This window comes from Natrix helvetica (genome assembly GCF_964273705.1).
Source record: "Natrix helvetica genome assembly, chromosome: 2".
Taxonomy (NCBI): Eukaryota; Metazoa; Chordata; class Lepidosauria; order Squamata; family Natricidae; genus Natrix; species Natrix helvetica.
Genome location: NC_138552.1, coordinates 25,525,194 through 25,540,376, shown reverse-complemented (window position 1 = coordinate 25,540,376; position 15,183 = coordinate 25,525,194). Strand labels below are relative to the sequence as shown.

General features: G+C 40.8%; 1 protein-coding gene across 3 annotated transcripts in view; it reads right to left on the bottom strand.

The window, feature by feature from the left end:
• The window catches only part of ISL1 (ISL LIM homeobox 1), a 103,899-nt gene that overhangs the window by 35,006 nt on the left and 53,710 nt on the right, over window positions 1-15,183 (bottom strand). For all 3 annotated transcript variants that reach the window (XR_014174633.1, XR_014174634.1, XR_014174635.1), the window contains exon 6: window positions 14,011-14,191. The gene's annotated coding sequence lies outside the window, so the exon portion shown is untranslated. The remainder of the gene's footprint in view (window positions 1-14,010; window positions 14,192-15,183) is intronic.

Below are 15,183 nucleotides of genomic sequence, written 5' to 3'. Positions count from 1 at the left end.
TAATGGTGGGAGCACAAAACTACCTTTATGTCGTCTCTCGTCACTTTGAGAGCAAACAATTAAGCCCTCTTATACTGAATGAGCATGCAGCGTCTTATGACCTGAATGTCATTCAAGAAGTATGGTAGTAGGCCTTCAGTCTCTGAGTCCTCATTACAGATGAGAAGGAGGATCACAACACACAAGGTTGCCAGGCTGCCTACTTGTTTCCACAGTTTAACTGTCTAACCATAGAGTTTGGATACATATGGCTTTTCAAAATTGTCCCTCAAATGTGTAAATAGAGAAATTTAACGGTAAAGGTTGGCCTCGCACATATGTGATGGCGAACCTATGGAGCCATATTCGCCGGCATGGCAGCCTTCAGCTCTGTCATGCATGCATTCATCGGCCAGCTGATTTTTGGCCTTCCAGAGGGCCGGGTGAGGACATTTTCACCCTCACCAGGCTTCAAGAAAGCCTCCAGAGCCTAGAGAGGCCTAACCGGAAGTTCAGAAACAAACGTCCAGTTGGCCCATTGGGCCTGTTTTTCACCCTCCCCAGGCTCAGGAGGCTTTCTTTAAGTCTGGGGAGGGTGAAAATGGCCTCCCTGGCCTGAGGGCAGGGGGAGGCCATTTTCGCCCTCCCCAGACTTAAAGAAAGCCTCCTGAGCCTGGGGAGGGTGAAAGTTCCCCCCCCCCCGGTGTGCGTTGCTCGTGCATGTGCAGGGAGGATTGCTTGTGCATGTGCAGGTGGGGGGTTGATTTTGCATGCACAGGTGGATCAGCTAACCTTTAGAAAAAAAAGTTTAGCCATCACTGTGCTAGTCGTTCCCAACTCTAGGGACTCTAGAGTTCCCAAATCTAGTGTTCATCTCCATTTCAAAGCCGAAGAGCCAGCACTGTCCAAAGACGTCTCCGTGGTCATGCGATTGGCATGACTAAATGCCGAAGGTGCATGGAACGCTGTTACCTTCCCACCAAAGGTGGTTCCTATTTTTCTACTTGCATCTTTACATGCTTTCGAACTGCTAGGTTGGCAGACGCTGGGACAAGTAACCAGAGCTCACTCCATTGCGCAGCACTAGGGTTTCAAAACACTGAAAAGCCAATCTTCTGATGTGAGTAGCTCCAAAGAAGTCATTCCATTTGACAAAGTTTCAGTTCAAGATTCAATTCAAAGTTAATCAGAATCAGAAACACTGGAAGTTCTCAATCCAGAGGCTAACAAGGCTCCTGCCTATGGGTTTTGTGCATACTTGTAGCAAAAGAGCAAGCTAGGCTGGAAGGTGGGGCTAAACATGGCAACAGTTTGAAGGTATTGCTTTGCCCCAACAGACTCAAGTCCAGCTCCCTGTGAATTCCATTGACCCTTATTTAGCATAGTATAGAATAAAAGAGTTGGAAGGGACCTTGGGGTCCAACCCCCTGCTCAGGCAGGAAACTATACAATTTCAGACAAATGGTTGTCCAATCCGTTCTTAAAAACTTCGAGTGTTGAAGCACAACCTCTGGAGGCAAGTTGTTCCACTGACTAATTGTTTTAATTGTCTGGAAATTTCTTCTTAGTTCTAGGTTGCTTCTCTCATTGATTTAGCACCAATTTAATTTTGACCGTAAGTTGACTAGATTTTTGTATAGAGATAGCAGCAATAAACTCGTCTGTGATTTGAATTCAATGAATGATTCTAATTATTTGTGTCTGACAATAGTGCCCTCTTGCATTGGATCAGAATAGATATCTGAATTAAGTAGTTTCATTTAGGCTTTGAAGGAAAGCAATCTGACTTTTCAAGTCCAGGCACTTGACTTATGTTGCTACAAGGGGCCACCCCAAAAAGACACTTCAAGACACAACAAAGATCCTTTGCATAGAGTTTCAATCTGAACCTGATTAACACTGAATTCCGGTTCCTGTGAGGAAATTAGTATTTATCTAAACTTGAACCTATCCATGTTAATTAGCACAGTAAGTTCCCCACTTGTATCATTGACTCCTTATGAATGAACCTACCTAGGAGCTCTGACTCTAAATATGTTAGCATTGTGAGGATATGGTTGGCGTTTATACTGAATTACAAAAGTAGTTTGGATTCATACCAGGCTGAATCTGCATGTGACTTATTCAAACAAAAAATTACTACCTTGTCTGTGGGCATGGCTTGGTGGGTGTGGCAGGAGAAGGATACTATAAAATCTCCATTCCCTCCCCAAGATTATTGCAAAATCCCTATTTCTTCCTGATCAGATGGGACTTGGGAGACAGAGAATAGATGGGGGCGGGGCCAGTCAGAGCTGGTATTTACCGGTTCTCCGAACTATTCAAAATTTCCACTACCGGTTCTCCAGAACTGGTCAAAACTTGCTGAATACCATCTCTGCTTTAAGTATCAATTCTTTAATACAGCTGTAAATACTGATATTCCTGAATGGATTCTCTTTAGAAAATATTTATGATAAGTGTTGGTAGGATTTCAGTCTCAAGATGAGACAGAAGGAATTACTTCTAGGTTCTCACAAAAGCAATAAATTGACAGACAAAAAGAGACACATACGTACATCCCTAAAGCTTTGATATTTGTGTATGCACCAGTATGTGGGTGTAATGTCGTTTCACAAAACAGCAAAGCTCTCACTTTTAAGAGCAAATAAAAACGGTTGCGTTGCTTCATTTCACCTGTTTTACCTTAATTTCCTTCCCCAATACTTTTTTTAACTTTCTGAAGTGCCACAGGAAGATAACATTTAGATCAATGGCATTATTAAGTGTGGAGGGGGCAGCCAGTTCTATAAACAGTTGTTTTCATTATCTCTACAAAGACACTTCACATTGTTTCCTAAAACTTTCCGCTGAAAGTATTACAAATTAAAATTATCCCAAAATTTGTTATTTTTCCAATTTTTGTGAATGAGCTGGTAAGTTTAAAGCAGGGCCAAGTAGGAGGTAATTCAAGTTTTATTGGTAGCCCTCGAAACAATGCCAAACTTTTCAATAATTAAATTGGAGAAATGTTTTGAGGGAAAGCCAGGTCTATTTTGTTTTTGTATGCTGAATAGCTGCATTTGAATGCGAACGCCATGTCCTTTTGAACATGTAATCAGAAGTTTCTTTATTCTGAATAGCAATAGCACTTAGACTTATATATCACTTCAGTGTTTTACAGCCCTCTCTATGCAGCATATTGCCTCCAACAATCTGGGTCCTCATTTTACTGACCTCAAAAGGATGAGTCAACCCTGAGTCAGTGGGGATCGAACTCCTGGCAGGGAGCTGAAGTAGCTTGCAATATTGCATTCTAGCCACTGCTCCACCATGACTCCTATGAATAATAAACTGATGTCTCATCGCCATCTGCCAAACCATATTTCATGGTCACCTGCAGGGGAGAGCTTTAAAAAGCCAAAGGGGTAGTTATGTCTATGGTCACCCTCTTGACTTTTTGATACCCACTACAAAAACACCTTGAGATATAGCAATCTCAGACTATTTGCTTTCTGATGGGCACTTCTCCACTTGTAGCTCTTGAACCCAATTATGAACTGAGACAAGATCTATATGCCTTGGACAGTAGGAGTTCAGTGACCTCTGGAAGTCATCTAGCTAAGCAAGTGACCCTTCTGTTATGCTGGATGAATCAGAGGCACAACATAACTTTACAGGTCACTCCCACAGAAGCTGCGTCACTTGGATATAACCATATCTTTAGGCCAGCATGATCTTGGGACACAAGGGAAGAGCCACAGTCAGGAGAATAGCCAAGATAAGAGACAGCTGAGCCATAATGTGGGCATGGCAAATGTCTCAGAAACAGCCTCAGTTTCCTGGGCTGTAAAGCTAACAGGGGACAAAGATACTTTTAGATTTGCAATATTCTGTTAATGAAACTTGTAAGTAAAGTAAAGCAGAATTACTGTATTTTTCAGAGTATAAGACACACTTTTTCTCTCAAAAAAGAGGTTGAAAATCTGGGTGCATCTTATACACTGAATACAGCATTTTGGCCTCCTGAAACCCCAACCCCTTTGCAAAAATGCCCGTGCATAGCCTTTAGGATGCTTCCAGAATGTTCCTAGGGCTGGGGAGGGCAAAAATGAGTGAAAACCAGGCAGTTTTTTGCTCATTTTTGCCCCCTCCCAGCCCCAGGACGACTCTACAAGCCTCCTAAAGGCAATGCATGTTCTTTTTGGGGGGGAAACAGGTCCATTGTTGTGAAAAACGGACCGTTTTTTGGAGGTCTGCAGAGTGCAAAACCTTTTTTTTTTTAATTTGCCTCTTCAAAATCTTGGTGCATCTTATACTCCGAAAAATACAGTAGTTCATCCATCCTGTCTAGCATTGCTGACATGGCTGACAGCAACACATCATTTTAAAGTTCTGCATAATCCTCATAATTAACACTCACTTTGGATTCTGGGGGAGGGGGAGATTCTATAGGCTTAGAATTTCCCCATCCACTGTAAATTATGTTGTTGCCTCACCAAATGGATATGTGTCTTAAATAAAATTAACATTTATCTGCATTGAAAGTTATCAAAATAAGATTTATTTAATCAAAATGGCCCCAGCATGTCATTATGTCACTCCTTGTCGCACATTTTGTAAAGGCCATTGAGCAAATGCGCCAAATGAGTCGAAGAGTGCAAACTCGTCCATTTCAAAATGATGTAACCCATCGTTAAAAAAGCAAAACACTGTTGCTCCCAAGACCTTCCATGACATGTTTGTCATCCAGGCAAATTTTAAATGGTGAATTGCTCAGTTGCTAATAACCCAAAACGATGTTAATGTTAATGTGCCATAACTTAATAGCCCTCAGAAAGGTCCTTATGCTTGGCGGAGAATATTTTAACTGAAGTCAAGAGGCTAGAGTAAATTCAGATACGTATCTTAGTAATCCCAAGTGGCTTATGGCACAATTTAAAGATGTGTCTTACTCGAAAGCTTTTAGAGCTGTGTAGATGTTTGAAAGGAGATGCTTCCTTTTGGTGACAATTTGAGAGTTTTCTTTAGGAGCTGTTTCATGAGGCAATGCAGATTCCCTTCTAAGAGGGACGTGGCCTTTCTGCTTTGCTTCACTTGCCTTTCCATGTAATGTAGCTTCATCTTTTACAGCTAAAACACGGAAGAGTCATGGGACACCTTATAGGTAAAGATAAAGGTTCCCCTCGCACATATGTGCTAGTTGTTCCTGACTCAGGGGGCAGTGCTCATCTCCGTTTCAAAGCCAAAGAGCCAGAGCTGTCCGAAGACATCTCCATTGCCATGTGGCCAGCATGAATAAATGCCGAAGGCACATGGAACACTGTTACCTTCCCACCAAAGATAGTTCCTATTTTTCTACTTGCACTTTTACATGCTTTAGAACTGGTAGATTGACAGAAGCTGGGACAAGTAATGGGAGGTCACTCCATTACGTGGCACTAGGGATTCGAACCACCGAACTGCTGACCTTTCTGATCAACAAGCTCGGCGTCTTAGCCACTGAGCCACCACATCCCTGGAACATCTTATAGTTTACGCCATATGTAATTGTTGTGATCACATTGATTGTATTGGATTTTCCTCCCTCAAGAATGTATTTTATTGTTTGTTTGTTTGTTTGTTTGTTTGTTTTCCAGGCAACCAGAATAAAGCACAAGTTTAACTGAACAGAGATTGTCGCTAAATGCTTTAGCTGCATTGAGTTGCATTATAGCTTTTGTTCTTAATATACAGACATGCATTGGTGTCCCTCATAATTGCGCTTGGCATGTTATAGTTTCTACTGTTCTTTTGACTATCTGATGTTGTTGGGCATCATTTTGTGCAAAGCAAATCAGCTAATGACATTTTTTCTAAAAACAGCCCCAGTAATTTATGATGGTTGGCCAGGCCAAAGAAATGCTTGATTTTCCTTGCAGAAGCTATTTAAAGGAATGTCCAGCTCAAGTTTCCTTTAAGGAAAGAAAGGGAACCATTTAGAAGGAAACAAAGGGTTTTGAATGTATTGGTCAATGGTTAGAATATAACAAAAGTGTAAACAGCACATTTAAAAACCAGTCCGTGTTTCTGAATGCGTTGATTTAATGCTAGAGAGAAAAAAATGCCTTGCCTATTTTCTCATTGAAATTGAAGGGTTGTTTGTTTGTTGTATTTTATTTCACAGGACAAGAGGTTTCCCTTGGGTCTGGTTGAGTATAGTAGTGGCTTTTTGGACTTCCTTATTAGGTGGTCATGAAGCATTTGTAAATGTCCTGTCTTTTATTCTATTGTCATTATATGTATCGGTAGCCCGCAGCTTCTTTGGTTTAAGTTATATGCTAAGAAAAGAATTATTTCTGTCGCCTTTCCCTCCCCCCACAAAAAAAATAATAATGGGAGGTTGAGGCTGCCAGGGAATCTTTAGGATGATGGGAAGACAGAAAATGCCATCAGCAGTGCTAGCACACTTTTTGTCACCTGCCTCAGTAAAAGGGAGTTCAAATACACATCAAATGGAGTATTTGACATGTATCTTATGACATTCTTTTGAGGAGAACAGAAGCCTCTTTGGCAGAAGAAAAGTCTGAAAAATTAGGTGGTGGATATTGCCATGGCATTATATTCCATGGTGGTGTGAATATGGAACACAGGATCAGAAGGTTTTAAGTTCCAAAGACTGCAAGGATCAAACTGAAAGAACACATTTAGTTAATTGCTCCTTTCCTGTCTCCACCCTCTTCTTTGCTTCCCCATCCCCTCCAAGAAGTGGTTTTTTTTTTATTATTCTTTCCTGTGGGAGATAAAATACTACTTTGTGTCTCCATCTCACACACCACACTATCCTCATTAGGCATTTGCAATATACACGTCATCTTGCTACACACCTCCCACTTATCATCTTAATAAATAGTTTGCTAATTTGCCATATTTCATAAATGAATTCATGCAACACCACAAGATAAACAAATTATCACCATGACAGTGCCCAGAAAATATGGAATTTTAGTCTGAATTTTTTTTTCTACCCTAACCTGAGCCTGAAATTCAAATTGAGTGCTTGATCAGATTCCCTTTGTATATTTAACCTAAGAATGATTTTCCGTTTCCCTTTAAATCAGCATGCAGGCAAGCTTCATAAAGAGGACTGATTTATATCTTGCTTGTGGTACACTAATTTATACAATTGCTCTGCTCAGAGAGTTACAAACCAGAAGGCCAGTGAATGTTTTGTTCATAGCATTTTGATCCTTCAGCAGATTGGCTCGTATTTCTAATTACTCTTTCTCAAACAAATTGCTGTTTGGCAATGCACTGATTGGTTGACAAGGTTGGATGACACAGAATGTTTATCTGTGCAAACTTGACATACATTTTCATGCAAATGAAAAAAGAACAAATTTGCTTCAGAAGAACAAAAAATGTCTGCTTTACAACTATTGTAATAGCTGGACTGGGGACACAGTGGGACGCAGATTGTGTTATTCTGTTCTTTCTTGACTTCAGAGTCTAGCCCAACCTGTAAAAATACCTTATGGTTATTCACAGTGCTTTGCAATAAAGGTAGATGATTTAGCTCAGCATGCATATAGTGGTTCCTTTAAGCATTTCGCCTATGTTGTTTAATAAGGTAATCCTTAATATATTTTTTTATTCAGAGGTTTTTCTTGAATCCATAGGGCTGATTCATAAAAACACATAGGCAGAATTAGGACTATTGGTTGTAAATTTCTCTAATCTTGAGAATTGCTAAAATTTTACCTCACTAACCTGGAAATTAAAACAGACCATCCCATATTTATTAAGGTTGTAAAGACTACACAGATCATATGAGGTCATGGACTGGGCACATAAAGTCTTAGTAGAAATTCAGATTTTGGACTTAAAGGTAAAGGTTCCCCTTGCACATATGTGCTGGTCCTTCACAACTATAGGGGGTGGTGCTCATCTCGGTTTCAAAGCCGAAGAGCCAGCGCTGTTCAAAGATGTCTCTGTGGTCATGTGACCAGCAGGACTAAACGCCCAAGGCACACAGAACGCTGTTACCTTCCCACCAAATGTGTTTCCTATGTGGTTTTGAACTGCTAGGTTGGCAGAAGCTGGGACAAGTAATGTGAGCTCACTCCGTTACATGGTGCTAAGGATTTGAACTGCTGAACTGCCGAACATTCTGATCGACAAGCTCAGCTTCTTAGCCACTGAGCCCCCATGTCCCCATTTTGGACTTACTATCTCATAAAGATAATTGGGAATATTTTTAAGCCACACTTTGTTTGCATTTAAAGGGCACAAAAGAACTTGAGGGGCTTTATCCGGACCAGTGGATGGCAGTTGGCACAGCTGATCTGAGTGGGTTTATTTTACGTCACCTTGGCATTAAAATCTGAGCAAGATGTCTGGAGCTGAGATATATTAGCTTGTCTGAACTGAGCTGGAATCTGAATTAGGGATGCTCTTAAATATGCATCACATGTTTTGTCTAGAATAAAAGGAATAGAAAAGGCACGGGAGTAAAATAATATCTTCGCAAGGGCATGTACTCAAAAGAAAAAAAAAACTCTATCCAAACCATTTCAAAGATTTCTGCAGAAGCATGTGACAAAATAGTATCTTATAGGACAGTGATGGCGAACCTATGGCACACCTGCCACAGGTGGCACGCGGAGCCATTTGTCAGAGCACACGAGGCACCGGACGATCCCTGAAGCCTCCGGAGGGCCTTTGGGGGGGGTGTGGAAGGCTCTTTTCGCCCTCCCCAGGCTCCTATAAAGCCTCTGGAGCCTGGGGAGGGCAAAAAAAGCATGTAAAAATGGGGGGGTCGCGCCTGTTGTGTGTGCATGCTCATTGGGGGGGCGCATTTCATTATGGGTACAGCACGCCCGCACATGACCCCCCTGCGCTCCGCCCACTTGTGGCACGCGAGCCAAAAAAGGTTTGCCATCGCTGTTATAGGAGTAGGTCTTAGCTTTCTACTTGCAGGTTTCTTGCCAGTTGAAAGCTGACACATCACAGATAATGAAGATGATGTATGGTAGAGAGCCAGTTTGGTCTTGTAATTAAGGCAAAGGGCTAGAAACCAGAGACTGTGAATTCTAGGTCTGCCCTAGGTATTAAAACCAGCTGGATGACTCTGGGCCAGTCTCTCTCTCCCCCCCCCTCTCCCCCCCATCTCACCCCACAGGGTTGTTGTGGGGAAGATAGTAGGAAGGAGTACCAGATATGTTCACCACCTTAAGTTATTTATTAAAAAAATAATATAAAAACATAATACTGAAAAATAAATAAATGAATATCGAGTAAGTAAACCAAGGCTTATATATATAGCTTTTCGCATGTAGCTTTAATGCAGAATTCTGTCCTGTAATTCCCACAGTGGCTGCTGAGCTGCCAAACCAAGCTTCTTCCCAAATCAATCCCCATGTCCTGATTCCTTGACCCTAGGCCCACTCATTCAACCTATCAATCAACTTTATTAGTTATTGGCCAATTAAAAAAGGAGGGGGGGAAGGAGAAATTATGAGACGGGAAATAACAATTGAAACAAAACTGACTATTTATAAAAAACTGATGTGGTGAAAGTGCAATGCATTTTACCAAGAGTAAACAAAGCTTTACAAAACTTTATTCAGAGAAATAAAATCACATTGATGGGACATCAACTACTGTAATCAGAATGAATCTGGGCTGCTTGGAAATCTGATTAGATGGGAAATTGTTACTCTAATTGGGCATCTTTTTTATTAAGGGCAATGTAACAAAGCATGCCCTGTTTCAAAAACTTCAATAACTTCTTCTTCCTTATTCAAATGGGGTATTCTCACTTTCCCCTCCAGAGCAGCTATCGGGAGACCATTAAATCTTGCCAAAGTTAGGACTCCTCAGGAGAATTGGACACAATAAAACAGAAGCAAAAATTGTTTAAATGGTTTAAGCATCTTACTGGCTTGGAAAAGGTGCAGGGACTTGTCTAGGAACCTATCTTTACATAGGGCAGAGATATTGCACCCAAAGAAATAGAAGATTCAGTCTCCTTGGCCACTGTCTGGCTCTACCATTGTTTTATACTTGGTTGACATCGAATATGTCAATATTCTATCACAGTGACATTTATAGAGATTTTCATCTGTAGCCTGGTTTGGCCTTCAGTACAAAACATATCAAAAAATGTTTGGACCCTGAATATGAGTTTATTTTTAAAGCACCATCTTAATACCAAACCGGATCATATACTTACAGTGTCCTCAACTGATAGGCTGCAAATGAGGAGACTCAGAGAGTTTGGTAAACATTTCAGGTTAGTTCCCAGCCTATCTTACTTTTTATCACAGCCAGTGACCCATCTCACATTATCTGTATGGGCCTGCTAAGTTCAACACTTTTCAAACAACACCTAGTATTTGTGACAAATCAAAATAAACAGCGAGATTTACCCATGAGAAAAGAAGGGAGGCAGTAAATATGTAACACAGGAGGCACCATTAAGGAAATTTGAGTGATTGGGGACGGGGCAGGATTAGGGAAGCAAGATGGTATGGTGTAGTGTGGTGTGGTGTGGTCTGGTGGTGTGTGTGTGTGTGTGTGTGTGTGTGTGTGTGTGTGTTGTGTTGTGTTTGTGTTATATAATCTTCTGGAATAGGGATAGGGCTTTAGATTGTAAGAGAATAGGATCATACAAGCAGTCCTTGGAAGTATTGCCTGTTATGATAGCTTTAGATGTGAGGATAGAAAATATTTTATACCTGTAAAAAGACTAGGGAACTGCAAAACAAAACAGTTGCAAAACCAGGGGTCCATTCCTACCCAGGCTTCATAATATTACACCAGTGTGTGAAAATTCATCCTGAGAAAATACTACAATAAAAAATTGAAATACATGCCTGAAATACATCCTGACAAAATACTACAAGAAAAGAAGTTTAGATGGTTTTAATTGGTAATTATTTCAGAAGGGAGAATAGTATGCCTGCAAAAAGGGGGGATCATAATCTAGTCAAAGTTAAGTGTTCCCACTGTAATCAGGAGCATAAAGTTGTTAAATTTGGGTTGCGCTCTAGATTTATGCAGGTGCAAGGAAAGGGCATATACTAGTCAGAAAGATCAAAACACTGTCATTTTCTCCCATACATGCATATATCTCCATTAAAGATAATTCTCCTTCACATATCTTTTTTTCATTTAGGAAATGATTAAATAATAACTACTTAAACTGCATTTCTGATGATTGTTTGAAAAGTACCAAACTTCATAGCTTGTCAAAATAAGCCAAGTTTGAAGCAAGAACACAGTCTAGTATTGTGTTCTTATATAACACACTCCCACTTAATTGGAGGTGCAAGAAAACTTTAGTTTCCCCATCAATGATTCATGTCCAACATCTGCCAAGAAACACCAGATTCAGTCTGAAATCCTCTATTCCTTATTCAAGATACAAAACAAAGGGCAACTCAATGTCTATCAAACAAAACACACTCCATGCAGGTTTGGGAGAAGCACATTTAGGAATCATTTGTAGCCTTTAAAATCTTTTGGGATTATTAGCTCCTGTGTCCCAATTATGGTTAACTGTAATGAATCACAGTATCAATGTATTGATATATGCTCGTCTATCAATATATATCTTATGGGCTTATTTTTGCTTTTCCCAATTTCCTTTTATAAGTTTTTGTATTCTTTTTTCTTTGGTTTTGATTTAGGTAATTAAAAATGCTACTAATGTTGCTAAATACTGTTAGCAACAATAAAAAGCGACTATCAAAATTCAACTGGGAGTAAACCCCAATATTTATATTGACTGTGCCTCGTTGATCTAGCTCAGGGGTGTCAAACTCAAGGCCTGCAGGCCAGATCTGGCCCATTGGGTATTAAGATTTGGCCAATGGAGCCGCCCAGGAAACAACAAAGGACAAGCCCACAGTGCCTCTGCCAGTGAAAACAGAACTTGGGACAGCCGCGTGGAGCCCTCCCGAGCTCTGTTTTTGGCTGTGACTACCTCCGCAGCCCTCTGCCAGTGAAAACAAAGCTCTGGGGGGCCTTGGGAGGACTCCATTTTTGCTGGCAGAGGGCTGCAGGACCTTGAGTTGGCCATGCCTATCCTGGCCATGCCCACCCTGGCCATGCCCTCAAGGTCAAACACAATCCTGATGCAGTCCCTAATGAAATCGAGTTTGACACCCCTGCTCTAGCTAGAAAGAAATATGCCACTGTTTTCAAGAGAAGGCAGAAAGCCACAGCTTCATGAAGCATATTTAGAGCAGCATCTACAAAAGAATGGTCTAGAATAAAAATTAAAGCTGGAACCACAGTTGCTTATACTGTCTTACCTGCTATAGTATCTCAAAACCCAACTTGTGCATTTAGCAATAGGGATAGCACTTAGACTTATGTACCACTTCATAGTGCTTTACAGCAGTCTCTAAGCAGTTTAAAGAGTCAGCCTATTGCCACCAACAACCTGGGTTCCTGTATTACCGACCTTGGAAGGCTGAGTCAACCTTGAGCCTGGTGAGATTCAAACTCCTGGAGTGAGCAGTGAATTCGTCTGCAATACTGCATTCTAACCACTGCACCACCACAGCTCTTTGTTGGTTTGTTAGATTTTGCTGTGGCCCACTAGCCACAGATTCAGACAGTGAGGAAGTTGGGGAGGAACATGGGCCAGTCCCAGAATCTGGGGGGCTCTGTGTCGGAGGCAGAGAGGGGACCGTATGCCAGTTATCAGCTGCCTTCAGAGTCAGACATCAGTGAGGCAGATGAACAGATGGAGCCTGTTCCCAGTGTGCACATGCACAGAGTTGCCAGACGAAGGGAACAACTAAAGAGCAGGGGTCGACTTGGGAGTAAGGCCAGATGATAATGGCCCCTCCCAGAGGAAATAAAAGTGGAGCAAAAGAGGAGTGGAGCTTGCAGAAGACAATTAGTTTGCTTAATTGGTTAGTGACTCTCCGAGACTTCTTGCCAAGTTCTCCAGATATGAGCCTGTCAGTTCTCCAAGCCAGATAAGTTGTGTCACCCTAAATCCTCCTTTGAAAGACTTTGCCAGCTATGAATGAGCAGAATTCACTGTAAATTAATTAAGGGTTGTTTTGTCAGGACAAGGAGTTTGTTTACTGCTCTTGGGAAGCCTCGGTCAGAACAGATTTATATGGTTGCCCATATAAATGCTGGTTTGTTAGGTGTATGTAGTTGCCCGTATTTGTTGGTTTGTTAGATTTATAGGGTTGCCCATCTCACCAAAAACGGCTGCAGGTGGTGTACAATTATCCAAAAATGTAATATAACAATGCATATACAAAAAACAATCATAGAAACATGTGATTGCATTGTATATTATATAAGTTATATTCATATGTTACGGAAACCAAAAGGGATTAAACTAACCAAACCTTGTTGGGAGGGCGGGAGGGACAATGTTACACCTACAGCCATATTAAATTGCAGTATATGAGAAGGCAACCCACAAGTTTACAATAGTCCTTGACTTACAACCACAATCAGGACTAGAGACTCCATTGCTAAGAAGGCAGTTGTTAAATGAATCGTGCCTGATTTTAAATCTTTATTATCCAACTTGTCAAGGGAATCACTGCAGTTAAGGGGATCCTGTGGTCATTAAGCAAATCCATTTCCTCGCTGATTTTGCTTGTTGGAAAGCTGGCTGGGAAGGTCGCAAATGAAGATCATATGACCTCAGGATACTGCAGCCATCATAAATACATGCCAGTTGCCAAGCATCTGAACTTTGATCACGTGATCCTGGTCATAAGTGCAAGGACTGGTCGTAAGTCACTTTTCTCTCTGTTGTTATAACTTCAAATGTCTGTAAGCGGATTACCTTGAAGAAATCAAATTCTTAGGTGAACAATGTTTACTTCACTCTTCCACAGCTCACTGCTATCTTTGTTCAAATTTAAAACATTTACGTGATTTAAAGAGAAATCAGAGTATCTTTCATCATTCCCAACAATCATGTAACTTCAGCAGTTGAGACATGCAAAATATAAAAGGAGAAACCAATATCAAATTTCACTGGACATACACACACACATACATACACACACACACACACACACTTACCTTATTTACAAGAGGTCCGATGTGTATGAGAGTTTCTCTCTATGATTGTGCAACACTCTCTTCATGATCTGCTACCTTTCTGACATCGCTCCCTTCAGTTAAAACCCAAAGGATTCCTGTAGGATTTATCATGCCACCCGTGCAGTTTTTTCAGATCAGGAAGCAGTAATAGCCAGGGAGGCTGCAAAATAATGGAGAGGACAAAGGAATAGGAAAACAACAGTTGCAGCTACATCTTTTGCCATTGAAGAGCACAAGTATTCATTTTTTTAAAAAAGGAATATAGATCATTTTGTATTCATACACAAAAACCTGCTTTGGAGCCTGTCAGGAAAGATACAGCTGTTTTAAAGAGCTGCAGGCAAGCAGCTCTGTGCCAAAATATGCCATGATTCTTTTCTAGTGGGAAGATGAAAGGAGGGAGTTTCTTTTGTGACCTCTCAATGTCTATTGGTCGTTCCTTCACCATACATGCCCTTAACTGCAGGGCATGTTATGAAGTGCATTTTTTGTTTTTGTCACAAATTATGAAGTGCATTTTTTGTTTTTGAGTTCAAAATGCTACAGAGCCTTCTCCTGGATGAAATTACAGTAGAATATCATAACCAGAGGTCAGTTTCACATAATTTTACCACTGGTTCGCTGCGCACTGAAATGTGAGTGCACACTTTCTGTGCATGCGTGCGTGGCCACTCCCAGTTCGCTCAAATCGATCCAAATACTACCACTGTTCATAACATTCCCTAAATTAACCAGAAGCTTCCAGTGCTTTAAAAATAGACTCTCACGGAATAATTACATAAACTATTATATAACATAAGAAGCAGGCTCTAACTAATATCAGTCTGAATTTAAATTCATTTTTTCCTTGATTATGTGGTATCAAACCAAAGATCCATTTAATAGATCATCAGGCTTTCCACAGAAAAATGCATTACAGAAATCCACTAAGAATACCTGAATGCTCCAATCTTCTTCCCACAGTTCAGTGTGAAATTAAGCCTTCTGATTTAGTTTAGGTAGTGATTATCTAGATGATCCCTAGATGGCATCAGCGGCATACAGGAAGGCCTTCTTTGTTGCCATCTAGTGGTCATCTCAGATTTTTGCAGCCTAGCTATGGTACCTCCAGCTGTGCCACATGAACTATCTATCATCGTCATTATTATTTGA